The following is a 24423-nucleotide window of genomic DNA, read 5'->3' as shown; positions in this document are numbered from 1 at the left end:
TTTTTGGGCTATAATATTACCCCTAATTCATTTAGTATGGATCCTATCAAGGTGGCGGCCATTGAAAATTGGGAGCGACCTAACAACCTGAAGGCTCTACAAAGGTTCTTAGGCTTCGCAAATTATTATAGGAAATTCATTAAGGGATTTTCGATCATAGCCAAACATCTTACGGATTTAACCAAAAAGGGGGCGGATCTGGTACACTGGTCCACAGAGGCTCTCCAGGCATTCAATACCCTCCGGCACTGTTTCTCAGAAGCTCCAGTATTGACTCAGCCAGATTTCGAGCGCCCGTTTATTGTTGAAGTAGACGCGTCTGAGGTGGGGGTGGGAGCAGTTTTGTCACAGGGATCGGACACCCTTACCCATCTTCGGCCAGTTGCGTACTTCTCGAGGAAGTTCTCTCAAGCAGAATGCAACTATGATATTGGTAATCGAGAGCTGCTAGCCATCAAGATGGCATTTGATGAATGGAGGCATTTTCTAGAAGGTGCCAAACATAAAATTACTGTGCTGACAGACCACAAAAATTTGGTCTATCTTGATACTGCCAAGCGTCTTTCTCCACGTCAGGCCCGGTGGGCCTTATTCTTCACTCGATTCGACTTCGAGATCACCTATCGACCTGGTTCTCGTAATATCCAGGCTGACGCCCTCTCCCGCAGCTTTGAGTTCGAAGACACCTCCGAAAACCCGTTCGATATGATCTTAAAACCCGGCATTGTAGTATCTGTCCTCCAACCCGACCTGGTGACTCTAGTCGCGCAGTCACAAGATCTGGACCCCCATAACACTCCTGAAGCTCTCCTATTTGTACCGCCGAATCTTCGTCTCCGAGTTCTGGAGGAGATCCATAGTTCCGTCTTGGCGGAACATCCTGGTATTGCAGGTACCAAATACTTGCTGTCGCGTCATTTCTGGTGGCCAACCTGTGCCCAAGATGTTAAGTCATTTGTTGAAGCCTGTGAAGTCTGTGCTAGGTCCAAGGTTCCCCGTAGGCCACCGGAGGGGCTGTTACACCCTCTGCTGGTTCCTACGAGACCTTGGACGCACTTATCGATGGATTTTATTACGGATTTGCCAGTATCTAAGGGTAAAACTGTGATTTGGGTGGTGGTAGATCGATTCTCAAAGATGTGTCACCTCATCCCACTGTGTAAACTCCCCAGTGCCCGTTTATTAGCCACGCTATTTGTCAACCATATTTTGCGCCTGCATGGGCTCCTGAAAAACATTGTTTCTGACAGGGGTGTCCAGTTTGTAGCCAGATTCTAGAGAGAGTTTTGTGCTAAATTAGGTACTTCATTGTCCTTCTCTTCTGCGTTTCACCCCCAAACGAATGGGCAGACTGAGAGGGTCAACCAGTCGTTGGAGCAATTTCTTAGGTGTTTTGTGTCTGATACCTAGGACAAATGGCGCGATTTTATCTCTCTCGCTAAGTTTGCAATCAATAACCATGAGCAACGTTCTACTAACATGTCGCCATTCTTTTGTAATTATGGATTTAATCCTAGATACTCCTCTGTTCACTCCACCGAATCCGTAAACCCTTCAGCCGAAGCTATATTGTCAAAATTGTGCACAGTTTGGGCCCAGGCTCATCAGAACTTGGTTAAAGCCCAAGAGTCCTACCAAAAATATGCTAACAAAAGACGCATATCTGGCCATCAATATGTAGTTGGTGATAAGGTCTGGCTCTCTACTAGGAATCTTAAGCTGAGGGTGCAATCAGGGAAGTTGGCGCCCAAATACATTGGGCCATATACCCTCACGGAGGTCATTAACCCTGTTATTTTCAGACTCAAACTACCAACCTCTCTTAGAATTCATTCCGTATTTCACAAAAAAATATGTGCCACCTGTGTCCCCATTGTCTCCCCCTGCTCCGCTGGTCATTCAGGGTGAGTTAGAATACGAGGTGGAAAGAATTCTGAACTCTCGTTGGGTACAGGACTCGTTACAGTACCTGGTCCACTGGAGGGGTTTTGGACCAGAGGAACATACTTGGGTGGCGGTTAGGGACATACATGCTCCCCAGTTGATCCGACGATATCATGCCCAGAATCCGTCTAAGCCCGGTCCAGTGGATAAGGGTCCTGAGGCCCCTCATAAGAGGGGGGTAATGTCAGGAACTTACCTTTCTGGGACCCAGCGATGTCTGTCTCCAGCTCGGCTCGGGCGGCCAGCTCAGGAGCGTGCCATCGCTCCGCCCGCCAGAGCCGAGTGACGTCACGGAGACCCGACGGCGTCCCTGACAACCAGGGATGCTGTGGTCACGTGACTGCCGGCCGGGACTCAGCTGAGCAGCTTCAATGCAGGCTGAGTGACGGATAGCTCTGCCACTCAGCCTGCAGTGCTGCAGCTGAATTGTGTCTGGATTCAGGAGGCCGGACCAATCAGCCTTTGGTCCGGGCTCCTGATCCAGTATAATAGTAAGTCAGAGCCAGCCTCTAATCGCTATTAGGTTCATTCTGATCCCAGCTCCCCTTGTCCTATTCCTGCGAACCCCATCCTAATTCCTGTCCCACTGTCTCTGTCCTGTCTGTGCTTGCCAGTCCTGACATATACATTGTATTACTTGCAGAAACTATTACCATATACCATATACCTACAACAGATTGTGAGCCCCATTAGGAACAGGGACCTGTGTGATTGATGTCAAGCTACAGTGCTGTGGAATATGTTGGTGCCATATAAATAAAGAAATAATTCTTTTTCCCTACCCATGTATTTAGTGACTAAGGTATACACACTCAACTCTTTAGCCATCTTATTTAGATAAATATTAGTAGTAGAACTAGCCATACTGATAACTCATTGACTTTCAGCATTGTCATAGTATGCCATTTTTTTAGTTCCACAACTGCCCCAGTAAACAGTCAACACATCCTAAAAATATACCCAATTATGTAATATAGTTGAAGTTTTCAGTGATTGTTCTATTATAATAAGTCCACTTTTGGTATAGTCATCAGTATGAATCAATACACTTTTACCCAAACATTTTACCCAAAAGCTTTAATTCAGGGACCTTATGGGTTAACATTAAATAGAAATTCTCTATTTTTCTTGCTTAATATACACCAAGTGCCTAAGTCACTAGTATCATGGTTAGTTCTGCATGTTACATTGAAGAAGACCTAAAGAAGTCCTCATTTATCTACAATATCAAGATCTTTCTGCGAGACTTACAGCAGGTAAATTAAAAACATAAATATAATTGTGCAATATTAGATAAAAAACAACTTGAGCTTTCTGGAGGATGAATTGTACAGCTGTGGAAATGGAATGGTGTGCTCAAGGCAGCTATTCTGCAAATCCTGCAGGTTATCACATTCACTGCCCTCCATGGTCTAACTGAAGTAAGTGTTTATATACTGCAGCTTTCAAGTTAATCCACTAATTTTACCGTGGGCAGAAATTTTGTGTGATTTTTCCACAACAAATACATGCATTTATCCTCTGGGAAATTAAAACCATCTCGCTTTTCACTTCATATTTTGATGTATTGATTTTTAAGATATATAAAAATGGCACAACATATTTTTCGGTCTGAAATATTATGTAATATAATATTTTAAAATGACATCAAGCCAACTATTATACAGTTTAAGTCTACTATCACAGCCTAAATTTACAGTAATAAGTGTGGATTGTTACTATAAATACATGGTGCACATCTTCATCTTAGACAGTCACTGTTGTTTCAACACACTTTGCATAAATCAGTTATACACGTAAAAGAAACCTTTCCTCTTCCCCTGGTAAACTTTCATTTACTCTGGAAAAAAAAACACAAAAGAGCATAATCTCCTTTTCTCTGTGCATGCAGTGTGTGAAAAGCCATCATAGAGGCTAGACTCCACTCACTAGCTAAAGGTCCTATTCCACGGAACAATTATCGTTCATAAACTCGCTCCAACGACCACTTGTTAACGATAATCGCTTCGTGGAATTGGTGTAAACAAGCAAACGACAAAGGCGAAATCGTTAAATGGTCGTTTAAAATAGTTTTTCAGCATGTAAAAAAAAAAAATCGTTGGTCTTTGAAAGATAATTCGCTAATCGGTTCGCAAAATTAGAACTCTTTCAGTTGTTTATAAAAAAGGTTTAAAAAAAGTAGGTGTGTTGTATGGTCATGATCACCCCAGCGAACGTTTTAAACGACCATGTAACGACCGCAAAATAATTGTTACACTACATATATCGTTCACGTTCCCACGTGTGCTATGTGTTATCGTTCGTTTAGTGATCGTTACCAATCGGTCGTTGGAGCAAGTTTATGAACGATAATCGTTCTGTGGAATAGGGCCTTAAGGGACAACTAAAAAATTCTACCTAGAGCCTGCAAAGCAGCAATCTGGTGAATATTCCTTATACAAACTACAGGGGTTCTGCTATGGTCTGAAAAGGGGAATATTCCGCCCCTTCCCCTCCCATATAGTAATAATACTCATCTTGTCTGGATTATATCTCTCTCATTAGGCCTCCAGCCTGTAAGCTGAAGGGAAGGGATCCTCAGGCAGGCGTGATGATGTCATATCATTGCGCCAGGCAGCAAGGTGAGCATGTCCCAGTGGCTCATAGGGAGTGAATGGCGGAGCAAGTAGCTGCCAGCTCTAGATCTGCCATACAAAAGCAGTTGAGGAGACAGCCACCTGGAGATCCAGGGCACCGGAATTAAATTGCAAGGTGTTAGCGACACGATGTATAATAACCAGCTGCTACTCATGAACACACACATAACAGCAGATCCTGAAAAGTTACCTAAAAGACAGGTACGTTTCAATGTGCTTGACTTAATTAGCTCTTTTGTCCAGGGACATTGCTTGCATGTCCACATTTACCTAGCATCGTCAGCAGATTTAAATGGGTGCAGTAACTAAAAATATCTTCTCCCTGGCCAGCCACTCATTCCGCCATTATTTTGTCATAGACTTACATTGAAAATATTGATGGAATGCATGGCCAGCTGAAGAGTACATTGCATTGCCGCAATCTCTCTCCGGCTATATCTTCTGATCAGAGTGAGACCAGCTGTGATCAATAACCTTTGACATGTTTGATAACATGTCACCGGCAATGGAGAGTGCGGCTTTGTCAGCTATAGTGAATTGGGATGGATCTCAATTCCCAATTAAACACAAATTAAGATCATCTGGCCGGTACTGCAGTACTGGCCAGGATGATCTTTACTAACACCGGCTGTTCTGTGACCCAGCTGGGTCTCAGAATGGCCAGTGTTTCATGTAGTGTGGACCCAGCCTTAAACTATAACAATAATATCTTGTTTGCTGATGCCTGGCCTGGATGTCCTGAGAGACATTAAACCAAACAGGATTTATAGATGGTCACTTTCCAATCTTTGGCCAAAAGTTCTGCACAACATCCCACATTGTTGACAGAATAGGACCGATGCGCCAACCTTGTAAGACAAAGCAACAGACCCCCAATTGAAGCCTGCACCCATGCTATGAATCTCTACTGCCAGTGACTTTCTTTAGTGATTTTGGGTTGCTATTGTTTGTTGTCATTGAAAACAATGGGATCTGAATTTTTTTTGGCAGTTTATGCAGAATTAGACATTTTGTAATGTGAACAAACTCTTAAAGGTGTCTCTTGTATCTGTTATACTTCTTGTTCTTTTATTTTTATTTAATTCTAATTAAAAAAAGATCATTGGAAAAAATATAAAATGTTAAACATGGGGTACTTGGACTTTGTTAAAAACAAATAAAGCAGGTTATTTAGCTGATGTTGAATAGAACTGCTAGCCCCAGATCCAGCAGTTGTTGGTCTGCAGGGTGCTCTTGCAGGCAGTCACTGTGAAAGAAGTTTTGCTGTTTTTTCCATGCATTTCTAATTTCTAAACAGATCTGGCATTCTGTAGAGCTGCCCTGCTGAGAAGGGGGCAGATGGCATTAAAACACTCAACATGCTTCAGGCTGGTTATGAAAATCAATTGCATTTTATGTGGCACTGTCTTCTCCATTTCCTTAAACAACCTGCTGTTTAGATGTCCTATTTTATCTTATTAATTGAGCTAATTCCCCTAAAACTTCCTGTGGGAGGTAATTAAGAAGTTTTGTATCACTCACCCAGAATGAGACTATTGATTTTTCTCACAAGAACAGATTTAGATATGTCAATTTAAGTCAAGCTTTAACCAGCTAGTTGATGAATAACACAAAAGTAAAATATCATGAGACCTCCTGAGATCCCAGGAACATAATGTCCACCAGAGTTACAAAGTTCATTAAAGCTATTCATATAATTTAGTGAACTTGATAACTTGGTTAAAATGCCAAAAAGTCACAGTGAAGAATACCTACTTGAGCTGACTTGAACAAAGTTTAAAAGACTCTATCAGGTTTATTCTGTCCTATCTCAGGGTAGCATAAACTAGTGACAGAGAAGCTGTAACAGAATGATGTATCACTTACATTGACCAGAGATATCCACCTGAACAACATGGACAATAAGTAGTCCTCTCCATTATAAGCAGGAGCCAGGTAGTCATCAATGTTCATGAAAAGCAGAAAACTCCGCCCACCAGCTGCTGATTGGCAGTTATCTGTCTATGCTGTGTATAGACAGTCAACTGTCAATCAGCAGCTGGAGGGCGGGCGGAGGGGTGTGGTAGGAATTCTATCCTCCTGCATATTAGGAGAACGGCTGAACAAAACGATGTAAGTAATACAACAATCTGTTCAAGATTGCAACTGTCTATTTTATGTAATGCACTAATGCCCAAGCAATGCCTGCATCTATACATTGTTTTATGGGTAAAAAAAACCTTACACATTCACTGTCAACCACGTCCTCTTCTCCCGCTGCCATTTTGTGTCAATGTCATCACGAGCGGGCCTAGTCTTCCTCCTCTTTAGCTTCTTCCTCTGTAATAAATTGGACAGAAAAGGTTACTGATGCACGTGTGCACCAACAGCCTTTTTAATGGCTTCCAGCTTGCTTATCTCTGATTGGCTAAGCAAGCTGGAAGCCATGTGATGCGATACAGCCAATAAAAGGCTTACGATGCACAGTAGCATTTTCTCTCCCTTTCATGCCAGGAAATGCAAAAGAAGCAAAGATGCAGACGGAGCTGACAGGGACTGCAGCCGACAGGAATTTCGAATGGCAATCGACTCAGGAGGGATGCTGAGTATAAGATCTTTGTCTGTCAGTATTTTTTTTCTACCGCCGGAGTTGTCCTTTAAGTAGGAATTTTCTCTATTTTAATCCATTTTTAGATCTGGCTTTAAAGGGAATCTGTCAGCACCTATTTTGGTTCTGAGGTGCTGACAGTGTGATGAAGGTCTGTGTCTGTTAGTGTGGTGGGTTACCTTTCTTTTTCAGATCGGTCCAGTACTTTGACAGATCGGTGCTGTAGTTTGTCTTCACAACTGTCAAAGACAAGGAATGGTGATGTCTTCGTGCCGCACTTTGGCCGCCTCACCACTACCTCCTCCCAGCTTGTCTTAAATATTCGTGGCGTCCGTCCCCCGGCCTCCTGGCAACGTCATCTGTAGCTTCCTGGTTCTGTGTACTGCGCGATCGTTCCCGCGGCCTGATTCGCGCATGCGCCATAGTGCGTCAGAGCGGCACTGAGCAAAGCCATTGAGGGCATAGGCTTCGCCCCTCAGTGCGCCTGCACCTCTCAGACACACTACGGTGCATGCGCGAATCAGGCCACGGGAGCGCGCGCAGTACACAGAACCAGGAAGCTACAGATGACGTCGCCAGGAGGCCGGGGGACTGGCGCCATGAATATTCAAGACAAGCTGGGAGGAGGTAGTGGTGAGGTACAGGACCGATCTGAAAAAGAAAGGTAACCCACCACACTAACAGACACAGACCTTCATCACACTGTCAGCACCTCAGAACCAAAATAGGTGCTGACAGATTCTCTTTAAAGGGGTTCTTGAGGGGGTAGAAGATGAGTGAAGCCTTCTGCTTCCCGACACTCCCGTCCTCAGATTCCACATCTCAGAAGTAAGCCTTCTGAGAAGTGGAGGGGCAGGTCTTGCAGCTATGATTATCGCTTGCAGGTGAAACTACCTTGTATAGCTGTACAGTATCTCTGATATTACGAAGACACTGTGCACTTATTGGACATTGCGAGTGGGTGTATTTCATCTGCACGCGATGATTGTGGGCTCCACCCCTCCACATCTCAGAAGGTGGGGGGGAGAAAAAGTTTCAGCTTTGGGGAACAGAAGACTTTAGCCGTCTCTGCTCCCCAGAAAATCCCTTGAAACACTGAAATCAAAATGCAAAGTGTGAAAACACCTTAAGGCCATTCTCACACACAAACTTTATTTTTGCCAGATTTTTGACTAATTTATCGACCATTTATTTCGTAGTTTTTCATGAAAACTGGACTTTTTTTAATGCTTAGAAATTCTGATCAGCCTTAGGCTATGTTCCCATACTGTCTTTTCCTGGCCATTTTATGTCCTTAATTTGAGGCCAAATAACAGCCATTGTTTTAAAATGACAGACATTCTTTGTATAACCATGGACATTATTATACAATGAGAATAGGGATCGCATATCTTCTGTATATGACAGTATTTTAGCTGAAGTAACTGGCCATCTAATCTCTATTAAATGCTTGGCTGTTCAGCATATGTCAGGGGCAAAAATTACTTGGCATGTTGAATTTTAACATACAGATCCTTTCTTGTTCACCAGGAGAAAACTGGAGCCACTGCCAGTGTAGATAAGGTTACATTATGGTTGATAAAGACCCCAGGAGAAATTTGATGGGGGTGGTAGGGTGGTGGGCAATAATTTTATGCCAAGTGATATCTGCAACCACTACAGTATCTGTCAATCACTTTGATTATCCAATAAACTATTTTCCCTGAGTACTGCATCATTTAGCTGTTGTATGACTACAACCCCCCCCCCCCCCCCATTTGCATGCTAATTGTAAACCTGAAATACATACACAATATACTGGTAGGTAACCTGTAATTCTGGATCATAGGGTTCGGATGACCACATAGCCTCCTAGCAAGCATCATTGACCTCAGCCAAATTCCTAAATAGTCCTGGAGAAGGGTTAAATGACCCAGAATTCTGTTGCATGGTTACCTTAGCAGTAAATAGAATGGTGACGTGAAATACTCACAAACAGAGCTAAAGTAGCTTTTCTCCACAGTACAGAAAGGGGCATCAATGCCTAGTGCCACAGGTTGTGAGGCTGCAGTCCAGGGACAAAGGCAAGCACCCTGTCTATGCTGAGGGGCTTCTTCTTCTACAAGTCACTGCACAGAAGTCTGCAGGAGGTACTCTAAAGGAACACTGCTCAGAAGTCTACAGGGGGTACTCTAACCATGAGTTGCTCAGAACAGCGTCAAGACAGGGCCCCTCTACCCTAAGCCTACCATCAGACCACTACTTCCTCTCAACTTAGTTTCAAGCCTACTTTACCTACAAGCTACTCCGACTTACTCTTCACCTTCTGTTTCACCCACACCTATGTGAGTTTTGCCTTCACTTCTATTGCACTGAAGATTTTAAAGTGAAAGTATTCTCTTGGTTAAGTGCTGGACTCTGTCCTATTTTTGTGTCATCGCACCTGCACCTGCACCTTACACTTGGGCTACCCTCTTTTTCAAGCGCAGTACCTGTGTCTCCGGGAGTGGGTTCCAACACCACTCTTGGCCACCGTGACAAGTGCCCAAGTGTACCCAAGCCCACGTTGCTGTACCACCACCTCACAGCTACAGTACCCCAGGCCACGGCATACATAGATGGCCATCACTCACATTGGTCCCTGTCCCGAATAAAGCTCACAATCTAAACTGTAAATTGACCAATCAGTATGTTATGGAGTAAAGCCCATGCAAACATGGTGATAAAATACAGCTCTAGCAATGGAAGCAACCACTTGGCTTCTCCACATCATGCTGCCCTTATTGTTACAGATCCCACTATGCTCCAATGTTAGTTCTGCCTACAGGAGTGGAGGTAAAATCCATGTGGAATTACAGCCAGTTCATTCGAGGGATTCCTACCCTCGCTCACCTGTTGATTCATCCTCTGACGTCATGCTGATGGAACAGGAAGTCAGAGCTAACATGACATCACAAAAAAGAAAAAAAATCACTGGTGGAGTGGTCATATGACCCAGCCTGTACAAGCAAGAAGCACTAAAAAAAGTCAATGCAGTCGGTTCATTGAAAAGTCCCAGGCAACCCCTATACCAGAAGGTGACCTAATCTTAAACTGGTTATTAACGCTTTATTGCTTTAGAAAATGGATCATTTGTAGACTTTGCTGTTATATAGTTCACAAAAGTTCATAGTTCCAGAAAGACATCAAGAACACACAGCAATGTACATCATATATCTTATGGACATCATTTTTGGCAGTTTTATTGTTCATTTTTTTATTTTATAATGCAATAAACAGTCATGTTTGAACAATTATAAGTACCTTGATAATTGTGAATGTTCTTTATGATTAACCATTGTTAAAACTAATTACCTAGCAAGTACAGTATGTTTCTTTGTAAATGGCCAAAAATAATTAATTGTTCTCTAAAACTCCTTCAGCTGTGTTTATAAGATCTCATTTTTTTACCTTGCTTTGTTATTCAGCATGCAAACTTTTTCACCTTATTTATGTATGATAACTTCAAAGTTAAATTGCATGTACTTATAGCATAATTTACACACCTTAAATAGAATCGATGGAACGTCTTCTTTTGACATAATTCTTCCGCATGACAAGCCCTGCCATGAGTTTTTCTGTAGAGGCTCTCACTAATAATAATAATTTAACTGATATAGCGCCAACACATTCCACAGAACTTTACAATTCTGTGGGGACATACATAGACAAAATCAGACATTGCAGAGATACACAATGTAACTACGAAGTCATACATTAGGAGTGAGGGCCCTGCTTTTAATAAGCCTACAATCTATGAGGAAAGGGTTGGAAAGAATAGGCTGATGGGAGGGTGAACCAGTTACCGACCAGGTCTAAGTGCTTGGAGTGTAGATGGGATGACCCATTTAGAGAACCTGATAAGCCTGCTTAATAAGATATATCTTCTGGGAACGTTTAAAGTGTCACTGTCAGTTTATTTATCTTTTTTATTTTTTTTTGCAGAAATCAATAGTCCGGCCGATTTTAAGAAACTTTGTGATTGGGTTTATTAGACAAATATGCCATTATCTGCATTCAAAAAGACTTTCCCCAGGTAACCCCCCCCCCCCACACACACACACACACACACACACCTCCCTTCTTCTCTCTCATCCACTGCTCATTATCAGGAAATCTTGACTCTTTTACATCAGTCGGACTCTGTCTGTGCTATGGAGAGGGGAGGGGGGAGGAGGAAGGAGGGAGATTAGTCGCCAGCAGAGAACAAAGGATTACACAGTGGGAGCTGCCTGAAAGCATCTATTTAGAGGTCAGTGCTGACTGTCAGAGGAGATAGCCGGTGATGTAGCTGTAAATTAACTCTTTGTTGTCCTGTTTTGGTGCCTCATCTCTCTCCACCTCTTCCCTCTCTATAGAAAATCATGAAGACAGGGGGGAGAGCTTCAAACTGCTTTTTCATGATAAAAATGCATTTTTTGGCTAATAAACCCAATTATAAAGTTTCTTAAAATCGCCTATACTATGGATTTCTGCAAAAAAAAAAATTAAACAACAGTGACATTTTAAAGCTTTGTGTATTAGGAATGAGTCTGACTTTCTGAGATTATGTATTCCAGAGAACCGGTGCAGTAACTGGTAAAGGCCTGGAGATGGGAGTCAGAGATGTGGATTATGGCGGATATTAGTCGTAAGTCATTAGGTTAGCGTAAAGCACAGGTAGGGTGGTAGACAGATGAGGGAGGAGATATAGGGAGGTGCAGCACTCTGGAGAGCTTTGTGGGTGAGCAAGAGGAGTTCATTTTGTAATCGGAGCTGAATGGGCAGCCAGTGTAGTGAGTGACACACAGGGGAGGGATTGGTATAGCAGCTGGACAGAGGGATGAGCCTGGCCGCTGCATTAAGGATGGACTGCAGAGGGTAGAGTTTAGAGAAGGGAAGGCCATTTAGTAAGGAATTGCAATGGTCAAGATGGGAATCAAGACAACTCAGCCTGATACTTACTCAAACACATGATAGAAGCTAATCTGTGCCAATACCCTGCCGTATAATAAAAACATGATCAAGGAATTATTGGGAGAATGCTCGCGGAACAGACATACATATACATCTGTCCATATTTATGTCTGTGTATGAAGGGGTAAATTTATATAAGAATATTAATTTATGATTTCTCATTATTAGAATACTAGCAGTAATGACCAGTGGCCTCCATAATAGTACTGTCAGAAGCCTGTTCTGATGTCAGGCCATAATCATCCTGTTGTCTCCAAAACAGTGGTATCAAAAGTATCATACATAAAGTTGTAAAGTAAAGGGTACTCCAGCGGGGGGGGGGGGGGGGGATCAATTGGTGTCAGAAAGTTATATAGATGTGTAATTTACTTCTATTTAAAAATCTTAAGTCTTCCCGTACTTATCAGCTTCTGTATGTCCTGCTGATAATGTTCTTTTCGTTTAAGTCTGACACAGTGCTCTCTGCTGCCACCTCTGTCTGTGACAGGAATGGTCTAGAGAAGGACAGGTTTTTATGGGGAGTTGCTTTTTCTCTATACAGTTCCTCACATGGAGCTCTTTGTCAGACTGGGGAGAATACACCCCCCCCTGCAGGACATACAGCAGCTGATAAGTATTGGAAGACTTGAGATTTTTAAATAGAAATAAATTATAAATGTGTCTAACTTTCTGACACCAGCTGATTTGAAAGAAAACAAATTTCATCGGAGTTCCCCTTTAAAGCATCAAGGCCTAATGCAAAAGCTGTAACAGAATGATCCATGCTCATCATTCTAAGCTCCTTATCATAAAGCTGTCTTCTTATGCAGCAGGAGGGGCTAATAAGCCCCCCCCCCCCCCCTTCAAGCACCAGGGCGCCAGTGCAGCTATTACTTCTCCACGCCCCATAGGTACTAAATATAACACAACAAACAACTAGACTACCTCAGAATATACATATCTCCACTAGAGATGAGGGAATTTACAGTACAGACAGAAATTTAGGCAGAGAACCTCTTTTAGCTTCAACTAAATATACAATACCAGTTTATTTTCTTGACAATTTCCTATTTGTATTATTTACTTTAAATCATAGAAACTTACAGACAAATGAAACAAATATTATATTCAATGATACCAAAAAGCTTTCCGAAATATGTAATGAGATCATTAGCACCTGGCAAGACAACACATTCTCCATCCCAGTGCATTGTGATATTTTACAACACATCATTATCTCTCCCTAATATGAAACTTCATGCAGCAAATTACCTTAAAAGTTAATGACTGAATCACGATGATGTTTGTTTTAGTAAATAAACCTACACAGTTCTGTGAAAAGTATCTTCTGTTTACCAGATGTCTCCTATCATTGCATATTTGCTACACTGAATGGTTTCTTTCCAATGCAATATTAGACAAAGGAAACCAGGGTAAACAATGAAACTATAGAAGTAATGAAAAATGCATAGAGTATTACAGTAATTGCCCCCATGAAACAAGTTTGTATCCAGTAAAGCAGACCACCTGTGGAGCATGTTTCAGATGACTTAAAGGGGTATTCTGGAGAGAAAAAGAAAGGATCCCCCCCATATTATTATGAACCTGTGTCATAAGACAGGAGTACTGCTTCATATTTGTATATAGATTGCTGTATAAATGGTGGTGGTGTTTTTAGCAACACAATTGTCACCTTCTTTTTTGTTTTTTTTCCTTGCACTAATTAAAAGGGAGGGACCTGCACCGTGGTTTGGGCCACCCTGAACATTTACCCTGTCCCCTGCTTTTCCGTGTTCTTCCTATTAATGTATCTTTACTAAGTAAATAATTAATTGTACTGTTTGGGCACTAATTTTCTTTGGACTTGGTGTGGATTTTTCTATTTTTCGTCTATTAAAGGTTAAGTTTCAGCCCTAGGGTGTGTTCACAGTGCTCTTCAGTGATACTGCTTAATATTTTCACACCATCGGGCATTGGCACCTGGTGGCCAGCGGACGCCTTGTGCATTCTATGCTCCTTAGTAGCTGTATACTATACACTGGGTACTATATACAGGAACACAAGCCCTGCAGTTTCAGAAATGCTGTGATCAAGTCATCTATCCATTATTCCTTGTGAAAGTTGCTCATATGCTTATGCTTGCCCATATTTCCTTCTAACAATGCATGACTCTCAAGAACTAACTGTTCATTTACTGTCTAAGGTATCTACCCCATGAAAGTCTAGGGACATATCCAGTAAAATATACTTAAATAAATAAATATATGTGTGTGTCTATTTATATATATATATATATATATATATATATATATATATATATATACAGGGAAGTAGTAAGGGGTGATGTTGGTCAGAGTAGCTTTGGCGGTGTTGTGGCTGCTAGGTAGGTGTAGGGTCACTTGGGCACTTGTCACAGTAACTTGGAGTGGTGTTAGTACCTACCCCCAGACAGACAGGCACTGCTTCTGCAGGTGTGGATAACCCAAGTGTAACTTGGTGTGTAGGAGCAGAATGTTAGAGTCCAGTAGCTTAACCAGAGTAACGTCCATTTACTTAAGTTCTTCAGTGCAATACACAAAATCAAGGCTTCAGTAACTGCAGGTGCAGGCAAGAGGTAGAAGAACTAGTAACTGCAGAAGTGAGAGTAGAGGAGCGTCTTGAGGGCCCTGTCCAAGGTAGCCGTGTACTCTGCCAATATAGCGTAGATGAGAGGAGAAGAAAAAGCTACTTGTATTCACGTATTTGACTGCCCTATGCCCTACAAAGTTGGAATAAGTGTCCTATTAGAGTAGTACGAGGTCTGAGGTCCCTGTGCTGGGTTGAGCAGACCTCCAGAAACTTTTCAAAACAGCAGTGCGTTACAGCAGGATACGTAGGCGTAATCTGCAGCTTCGTCCTGCTGGGGTCCATACCAAAGGTATACTGCCCTGTATCTTGTTGAGAATATCCCTGGCATGGGCAAGGGGACCCTCAGAGAACATCCTTTCCTCCTGAGGGGTCTAGCACTGCATGCTAGCGGTGATTACTTGCATAAAAATAGAATAGCCTTTTGGTCCCTGTGCCAGGCCCTAGCTTCCCTGCAGCAGGAACTATATCTGTGTTGCTCACTCTGGCTGAACTGACTAGAAAGTACTCCTCCCACCCGGAACTAACTAACCTTTTATAGAGACAAACTATCTTACTTGTGATTGGTGGGGCTGTGTGCTGCAAAAAAGGGGAAAGAGGATAGGTAGAAAAGTGAGGGAAAACAGACCTGTACCTGTAATAGGAGGCAAACATACATGTGACAAACACAGTTAACCCAATGCTTTCTTCAGCTGTACATAACACAAGGCATACAAAAACACTGTAGTGACCCCTAGTGGGGAAAACACAGAACCTCTGGGAACCTGAGTGAGTTACTTTGCCCAGGTGCAGTGTGTATGTATATATAAATATATACTTTTTAAACAATTAGCTCCAACTGAATAAAATCTAAATCAGAATATTATTATAAGAATGGCATATAAAACAGCCCCATATGTCATTTAAAAGTTATGCAAAAAATATTATTAAAAAAAGGGGCTGTTAGACCCATAGCAGGCACAAAGATATAAAACATGTCCAAATCAAAATAATTGAGGCGTCATAGGGTTAAATACTTTAGAATTCCATAAGGAGTTAGAGTAAGAATGTACATGTCTTTTGAAGCTCTTTTCGACTTCCATCATAGTCTTGGTGACCCATTAAAGTTTTCTTTCCATCATGTTATGCAGCCTCGCAAGGTCACATTTATAAATGTAGAGGTTATTGTCCATGAGATTTCTTTTTCTGTAAAAATAACAAATAATGTTTGAAATCCAAAGTGCTCCAATATTTATGTGAAATCTAAATGGCCGTGTAAATGGAATCATGCCAGTTTCCCCCTTGATCAGTCTCGCCACTGGTGCGTATATATTGCAAGAGAATGCTTACTGTTTCTTACTGAGTCTTTAATGTTACAGATCCCGGCATGGTATTCCTGTGTGGTGTATCAAGGTCCCAAAGGCAAGTAAGTATTTCTGCTGTAAATGGACAGCCTGTGTTATGGTTCTTTAAAGTGGATATTGTGGTTATTTTAAGTCTGGAACAAACAAATAACACACTGTGACATATGCTATGCACAGTATCCATTCAATTCTCCAGTCTCTTGTAATTTACACTATCCAGCTGCAATCTTTTGGTAGTCACATCACCGATACATTTATAAAATCACATACAATAAAGGAAGTCATAGTTGTTTTTATCTTTTAGTTTTTAGTGTTTTTTTACCATTATATAGTCACAACAAGACACATGTAGCAATACAATACAAGATATTATTCCATATGTTTCTCCTTATTTTAAAAAAATGTATAAAATAAACTATGTAACACTATTTTTATAGAGGTTACATACTAAATAACTATTCCCATATCCCAAACTCCTAGCACCATCTGGTCTCTTTGAAAAAAGAAATGGAAAAAATATTTTGCACTTGTACGATATTTGATTGCTTTATCCTATGAGGCTTCATAGTCCTTCAAAACCTTCTATTATCTTATTGACCTTCTCCTGCCAAACATGTATACTTGGATGAATAGAAGAGAGATATTTTCTGACTTTTTGGAGAAGAACTAGAAAAATAAACTTGTTGACCTTCTGTGTATATGGACCAAATTAGCAACACTGTGTTTTTATCCCAAACCTATTTACTATCTATATATTATTTTCCAGAAAACCTGCATTGTTCTATAAGGTCCTAAAGCAGGTCCTAAGGTCCTAAAAAAGAAAACAGGGGTTATTAATGAGATTAAGCTGAACAATCCAGTGATTTCCAAACCAGGTAAATCTGTAAGATTAAAGGGAGCCTCTCATTTTACCCCGATAGCAGGATCCAAGCAAAAAAATTTTGTCAGTTCTGTTCTCTTCTGCTTAAGCGTACGGGATATGGAAATGCCAGACAACTTCTGGGAATTATGTATACTGCTCACTGTGAAGAATGGAGTTAACAGGATTTTGTGTTTGGCCCCTGCTCCCTGGGTGAAGAAAATCTATCCTTTAGGCTATGTTCACACTATGTAAGTGTGCGGCTGTATTTTTTATGCGGCTGGAAATGTGCGGCTGAAACTACGGCCGTGGGAAAAAATAGACATGCGGCTGAAAACATACGGTCATTTACTTGGAAATCTGGTTCAACTAAAAATAACAAATAAAATCTTAAGAAAGTGATGCAAACACCTCTGGATGCATCTGGGAAAGCAGGGAAACAGTTTACATGAATTGCTATTACTGGGGTTTGCGATCCTCTGCAGTATGCCGATGCCGATGCCTCTCATGGTTAATATATTGAATTAATAAAACACATTTTCGTTGTAATAAAGTCCCTTTCATTGTTCAATAATTAAATTTAAACGAATCCATCATTGTGCAATTAAATATACTGTTAAAATAAATATATATATATATATATGAATAAATGTATATTTATATATATATTTATTTTTTGACAGTATATTTAATTGCACAATAATGGATTCGTTTAAATTAAATTATTGAACAACGAAACTGATTTTATTACAACGAAAATGTGTTTTATTAATTAAATATTAATTCATATTGCCGGCAATAGAGCATTCTGTACTAATCATCACTTTACTTTAATTAAAACATCAAATGTTTCTTCTAATTATGTTATCACAATAGCTTTATTAGAAGAAACATTTAGAATTATATGTGCGCTCAGCTGATTGGCTGATCGGCTGAGCGCACGTATAATTAGCGGGTCCGCAGCACAGTGACTTCATTGTGCTGTGGACCAGCGAAGAGGACACATCGGGGTGAGTATAGAGCTCTCCACACCCCCTCCCCTGCACTGCACCCCTCCCAGCAAGGAAGGGGGGTCACTTAACCCCTTCCTTGCTGGGATGGGTGCAGTCTGACATCAGTCTGGCCCCCAAGGGGTTAAGGGGGATGCAATACATCCTCCCTTAACCCCTTGGGGGCCAGACTGTAAGCAGCGATCTGTAAAGATGCTGCATACTGTAAGGAGCACAACACCGCTCACAATGATGGGTGTTGTGCTCCTGTTTGTGTGTTTTTTGTGTGTTTCTCCCTTTTTGTTTTTCAGATATCGGTATCCTGTGGATTACGTCGGATTACGTGGACTACGTCGATGACCAGCGGTTGTTTGTTGTTGTTTTTTTTTTATAAAATGGTCAATGAGGGGTGTGGGGTGTTTTTATTTGAATAAAAAAAAAATTTAACTTGTGTCTTGTCTTTATTTCTTTACTTTATAGACTTAGTAGTGGAAGCCGTCTAATAGACGGAATCCATTACTAAGTCGGGGCTTAGTGTTAGCCGGTATAAAATGGCTAACACTAACCCCCCATTATTACCCCAGTACCCAATGCCACCAGGGGTACTGGGAAGAGCCGGGTGCCAGTGCTCCTGGACCAAGCGGCAGCAGGCTGGTAAGATTTAGGCTGGGGAGGGCCTAAACCAATGGCTCTTGCCACCCTGGTGTTACCAGGCTGCTGTCGTTTGGTTTTTAACCCGGCTGGTTATAAAAATAGGGGGGATTATTTATTTATTTATTTAAAAAAACAAAACCGCATAGGGTCCCCCCTATTTTTATAACCAGCCGGGTTAAAAACCAAACGACAGCAGCCTGGTAACACCAGGGTGGGAAGAGCCATTGGTTTAGGCCCTCCCCAGCCTAAATCTTACCAGCCTGCTGCGGCCCGGTCCAGGAGCGCCAATTTTGACGCTCCGGGACCACTGGCACCCGGCTGTTCCCAGTACCCCTGGTGGCATTGGGTACTGGGGTAATAATGGGGGGTTAGTGTTAGCCATTTTATACCAGCTAACACTAGGCCCCGACTTAGTAATGGATTCCGTCTATTAGACGGCTTCCACTATTAAGTCTATAAAGTAAAGAAATAAAGACAAGACACAAGTTAAAAAAAATTTTTATTCAAATAAAAACACCCCCACACCCCTCATTGACCATTTTATAAAAAAAAAACAACAAACAACCGCTGGTCATCGACGTAGTCCACGGAATCCGACGTAATCCACAGGATACCGATATCTGAAAAACAAAAAGGGAGAAACACACAAAAAACACAAACAGGAGCACAACACCCATCATTGTGAGCGGTGTTGTGCTCCTTACAGTATGCAGCATCTTTACAGATCGCTGCTTACAGTCTGGCCCCCAAGGGGTTAAGGGACGATCTATTGCATCCCCCTTAACCCCTTGGGGGCCAGACTGATGTCAGACTGCACCCATCCCAGCAAGGAAGGGGTTAAGTGACCCCCCTTCCTTGCTGGGAGGGGTGCAGTGCTGGGGAGGGGGTGGGGAGAGCTCTATACTCACCCCGATGTGTCCTCTTCGCTGGTCCGCAGCACAATGAAGTCACTGTGCTGCGGACCCGCTAATTATATGTACGCTCAGCCGATCAGCCAATCAGCTAAGCGCACATATAATTCTAAATGTTTCTTCTAATAATGCTATTGTGATAACATAATTAGAAGAAACATTTGATGTTTTAATTAAAGTAAAGTGATGATTAGTACAGAATGCTCTATTGCCGGCATATGAATTAACAGCTTATGGAGCTTCCTGTACTAATTAATATTTAATTAATAAAACACATTTTCGTTTAAATAAAATCAGTTTCGTTGTTCAATAATTTAATTTAAACGAATCCATCATTGTGCAATTAAATATACTGTCAAAAAATAAATATATATATAAATATACATTTATTTATATATATATTTATTTTAACAGTATAATTAATTGCAAAATGATGGATTCGTTAGAATTAAATTATTGAACAACGAAAGGGACTTTATTACAAAGAAAATGTGTTTTATTAATTTAATATATTAACTATTAGAGGCATCGGCATTCGGCATCATTGCCGGCTATTTTTGAAGTACTCCGTATGGACCGCCTGTCAATCCACGGCCGCATTTCCAGCCGCAAACAATGGTCTTGTTCATTTTTTACGGGTCCGTTTACGATCGGGCCGTAGATTCATACATAGTGTGCACTGTGCAGCCGTATATCGTATACTTTCCAGCGTACGCATGAACCGGAAAAATCCGGCCGATGATTTACCGCCTGCAATACAGCCGCACAGATACAAAGTGTGAACCTAGCCTAAAGTGAATGTGTCACCCCCAGCAAGGCAATGAAGTTGGCTGCACTGTTGCATCATACTTGATAAACGTTTTCATGTAATACCTTTAAAACATGTGTTTTTGCCTTAATATCATTGGAAGACACTTTTATTATTCAGTGATGGATAGTATCAAAAAGGTATGTTCTAGGGTGCCCTGTGCCGTAGAATCGTAATGCCTCTTTCCTGTTTATCCCCACCTCTGACTGCCCCTCTGTATTATGAGCTACATACAGGGCCCTAACGTTTATCCTATGCTGGCGCTGTGCACTAGCGGTGCAGTTGTGGTGACCAAGGGGCTGCCAGACGGCATTAGCAGGAGCTAGCCTGCATTTGTCTCTAGGCCTCAGTGATAACTATCTCTTCCCTTAGTCCCAACACACACTTTGTAGTATGCTCCTATTACCCCTTTCTGCACTGTGTTGCCACAAGACACAATCACAAGGAGTTCAGGAGTAACTTGGGAACAGCTATCTTCACTGAACAGCTCTTTACGGTGCAGGTACAGCATTCAGTAACAGTATTTTGCAGAAACAATACTTGTTCACAAGAATATGTCGCTTTGGAGCAAATCTGTCAGTTACTTCTCCTTTAAGACTTTGTTGTACTATTTAGCACAGGAGACTTTGAAATACTTGAGAGAGTATCTGTCTAGTAAGGTTTAGACAGAGGTGAGAAGAGTGACAGGGCAGACTACTATGAGAGGGACTGTCCATACAGTATGGTACTGACAGGGTCCTAACAACCTTGGGTCAGTTGCGTCAATTTGAAAGAGACAATAGAAAAGAGACAACCAGTACTCCAAACTTAACCCTTTACAGCCTTTCAGCATGGGCTTGCTGTCAGTGAATAGAAAATCTCATAAAAAGACATAGCAATGCAGTATTACTGCCCTTCATCCTCAGAATACCCTGTAGATATGAAATAGACAGTGCCATACTACACAAATACATACATTCAGCAACGGTAAAAGCAGGGTCCTGGACACTGCACAGGTTTAGGACAGGACATTGGTAACTCATTGTGCCTGGACCCTTAGTGCACTGTGGGATATGGGTTCTGCAAGTACACATGCATCTCGCACATTATACAGGGGGCAGGTAGGGGTGGGCATACGTAGTAAATAGGCACTGCAGTCTTAGGGCACAGGGCACCCTAAGTCACTTCTCTTTGATGCTATTCACCACGCAAAAAAAAAAAATGAATCATTTTCTTTTATGGGATGCCAGTGAGGCCTGCTCTGGAAGTTCTAGATTATTCTGTAGCTGTCTTCAGCATGCCTCAGTTAGGCCTTATTTCTATTTCCGTGCATGCACTGTATATACGGACAGTATGCAGAGGAACGGATTATCAAACTCCCAGCATCAGGAGTTCTAAAACAGTTCTTCATGGGACTGTACTGACACAGACGCGTAGCTTGTGGAAATAAGGCATTAGGAAGAAAGAGTCACTGTGCCTAGATGACACACGCTGGAGCATGGCTTGTAGCACGGGGGCACATAAAGGTAGGGACATAGCTAAAAATGGCTGGGCCCCATAGTAAACTTTTGATTGTAATGGGAAATATATATTTTTTTTTTAAATAGAATGTTTTTTTACCAAACGGTAAAAAGTGTAGGATTTAATACACGTATCATAAAATAATTTCTATAGAGACTACAACATACAGCGGCACGGTTTACAGCCAAATCACAGCTCCATAAAATTAAGGACATGTGAATAGGGCTATAGAAACCTATGGGAATGTACTTTGTCTGTAATTGTGGATCCGCAATTACAGACAAAAAATAGACCTGTTTTAACTATATCAATCTCCCTAAGGCTGGAATCACACATGGCAGAGACTTCTATTGGTGTGTTCATGCCGTAATTGTTGCAGCACAGATTATGGACCCTAAAAACAACAGACAGACAACAGTGTGAACAAATAAATAGGCCCTAAAATTGTCTGCAATGACTTACTTGCAGAATGTGTAAATGTAGCCTTATGAAGAATACTTTCAATTATTGTCTATAGTAAGTAAGAAAAATATGATCTGAAGAGGCATGGCTCCCTAAAGGGCCCCACAACCCACTCATTCTAGTTATGGACGAGGGCCTAATAAAAGAGTATATTTATTTTAGACTCCTTACTGATTTTTTTTAGGTTAAATATAAGCAGACAGTAGTGAATAGGTATAAATTAGAAATGAGCGAAACGGCCGAGGTTCGGGTTTGTATGAACCTGAACTCTCGGCTTCTGATTCCCGCTGTCTGCCCGCTCCTTGGAGAAGGTGGATACAGCCTGAGGACCACCTAGAAAACTGGGATACAGCCTATGGCTATTACCAGGCCAAAAAACATTTTTTGAATATTACCTAGGTCAACTAATGGGTTGAAAGGGATATTTTTGCCACTTTTCACTTACATACCAAAATAAATTATCCAGTCAGTGTTAAATGGGAATTCAAATCTTCACATTAAAATTTTTGTAAAATAGCAGTAAAAAATTATGAGACCTCTTCATTGGGAGAACATCAGTGTAATCAGAATTAAACAGACATGTTTAGATTAGCAGTTTTATTATATCTCCCATGGTAGTAGGCATAGTTAATAAGGAATGCAGGATCCCTGCTGGCCTATTCCTTAAAACTGTTCTGGTTTCAACACACATCTGCATCACCTTCCCTTCTGGACCAACATGAAGATTACAGTGGGAGCCAAGCAAAACATGTATTAGTCCCACATAATCATATTTTAATGGTACATCTTTTGTGTCTCCATAAACAAATCCCAATAACTGTATCTCCGGAATCCTCTGGAACAAATTTCCAGTGTTAGTTGGTTATATGGTTCTATTAATAGACAAGAAATACATGTAACATATGTTTTTCATGAATACAGTTCTCCTTACTGCAGATATATAAAGACATTTATATTTTTTCTACTGGTTATAGCAAACTTTTAAAATATCATCAATGAATGCCTACCACCATTGCTTAACCCTTTGAGGACCAAGCCCAAAATGACCCAGTGGACCGCGCCGATTTTCTTTTTTGCCCTTTCTTTTTTTCCTACTCCTCTTCTAAGAGCTCTAGCACTTTCATTTTTCTATCTACATGGCCATGTAAGCCCTTGTTTTTTTCAGATATAGGTGTACTTTGTAATGGCATCTTTCATTCTACCATAACATGTATGATGGAACCCCAAAAATATTATTTATGAAAATATACATTGGTAAAATTGGAAAAAAGAATGCAATATGGTAACGTTTGGGGGGTTCCTGTGTCTACGTAATGCACTATATGGTAACAGCGACATGATACCAATATTCTATAGGTCAGTCCGAACACAACCATATGCAGGTTTACACAGATTCTCTAATGTTATATATATTTTTTTTTTCCTTTTTTTTTTGCAATTAATTATTAATAGAATTGTGACTCTTATAACGGTTTTAGTTTTGCACCATGATCTCTAGTTTTAATTAATACCATATTTGTGAAGCTCAGATATTTTGATCACTTTTTATTAATTTTTTTATATATAATGTAACAAAAAGTTGGTAATCCTGTCCCTTTTTCCCTCTTTTCATTTACGCCATTCCCCGTACGGGATGACGATTGTTATATTTTAATAGATCAGATAATTAGGCATGCTATGGTATATAATATGTTTTTTTATTTACTTATTTTCAGATGTTTTATTTATATAATGGGATACGGGGTGATTTTAATGTTTATAGGGGGAGGGGCTTTGGGTTCTTTTTAAAAATATTTTTCCTTTTTTTTACACACTTTAAGTCCCCTTGGGGGACTTTTTTCATGCAATCATCAGATTGCATACACTGATCATTGCTATGCCATACGCTCAATAAGTACAGCGCCGATCGGATCACATGGAGAAAGGTAAGAGACCTCTGGCGGTCCATGAAAGCAATCAAGACCCCCGCAGTCACACTGTGGGGGCCTGATAGGTAAGTGACAGGAGCTTCTCCTGTCACTTACACTTAAAATCACGCTTAAGGGGTTAATGACAGGCCGCAGCGCGATCACTGCAGCCTGTCATTAACGATGAGGACCCGACTGCTCACTGAGTTACGTCAAGGGTCATCTGGTAACAGACATCTATGACG

This window comes from Dendropsophus ebraccatus, chromosome 5 (genome assembly GCF_027789765.1).
Source record: "Dendropsophus ebraccatus isolate aDenEbr1 chromosome 5, aDenEbr1.pat, whole genome shotgun sequence".
Taxonomy (NCBI): Eukaryota; Metazoa; Chordata; class Amphibia; order Anura; family Hylidae; genus Dendropsophus; species Dendropsophus ebraccatus.
This window is presented reverse-complemented; position numbering follows the sequence as displayed.